This window comes from Lepidochelys kempii, chromosome 1 (assembly GCF_965140285.1).
Source record: "Lepidochelys kempii isolate rLepKem1 chromosome 1, rLepKem1.hap1, whole genome shotgun sequence".
Taxonomy (NCBI): domain Eukaryota; kingdom Metazoa; phylum Chordata; order Testudines; family Cheloniidae; genus Lepidochelys; species Lepidochelys kempii.
The window spans coordinates 262,441,366-262,442,583 of record NC_136380.1 but is presented as its reverse complement, the minus strand read 5'-3'; positions in this window follow the sequence as shown (position 1 = coordinate 262,442,583).

Sequence of the window (1,218 nt, the reverse complement as noted above, 5' to 3'; positions counted from 1 at the left end):
TGTTTATTTCTTCCTGTCTCTTTCGTTCTTGAAAATTTCTTGCCGCTGGCGCTTCATATCAAGTCCACGCTCTATGTTACTGTACGAAGGAGATTTGGGCTGTGTGACTAGATGGGTGTTACCGTATGGACTGTAACAAGAGTGATCAGGAAAAGTGAGCTGTTACCAGCAGGAGAGCGGGGCAGGTGGGGGAGGAGGGAAGGGGAACCTTTTGCAGTGATAATCAAGGTGAATAACTTAGGCTTGAATAAAGACTGGGAGTGGATGTGTCATTACACAGAGTAAAACTATATCCCCTTGTTTATTTGCCCTCCTATGGTTCTTGTAAACTGCTGGAAATGGCCCACCTTGATCACTACAAAAGGTCCGTCCGTCCCCCCCCACCGCCCTTTCCATCTGGGAGTCTTAAGGATCCCTCTGTCCATCCCTACTCTTTTGGGTATTCCCCCGTTGCAGCTGACATTTGCGTGTCATGGATGAGACAGGATTCCCTTTGAACTCCATTAAGACTAGTCCTTCCTTAGGGTGCTGCTGACTAATGCAGAGGACTTCCTGCCCAACGAATGGAACGCAGTGCCTCCAATGCAGTAACGTTTACCAGCATACAGTCACATTCCTAACTAGGTGTAACAGGGTCAGCACCCACCTCTCATGAGTGTCATCCACTCCCAGTCTTTATTCAAGCCTAAGTTATTCAACTTGATTTTCACTGCAAAAGGTTCCCCCCTCCTCCCGCCCCGCCCCACTCTCCTGCTGGTAATAGCTCACCTTTCCTGATCACTCTTGTTACAGTCCGTATGGTAACACCCATTGTTTCATGTTCTCTGTGTATATAAAATCTCCCCATCGTATTTTCCACTAAATGCATCCGATGAAGTGAGCTGCAGCTCACGAAAACTTATGCTGTAATAAATTTGTGAGTCTCTAAGGTGCCACAAGGACTCCTGTTCTTTTTACAGATACAGACTAACACTGCTGCTACTCTGAAACCTGTCATTACACTAGGTATCTAACTCTTTATTTAATATTGTAGGCAGGGCCAGCCCTAGACCAAATGGTGTCCCAGGCAAGGAGAGTCTTCGGTGCCCCCCACCCCCCTCCCCGCATTTGTTAAACTTTTGAATACCTTATCTTTTATTGCATTTCTAGCCCATTTCATGACTTGGATGCACAATTTACATGCACGATTTATCCCTGTCATATAAGATGTTAAATTTG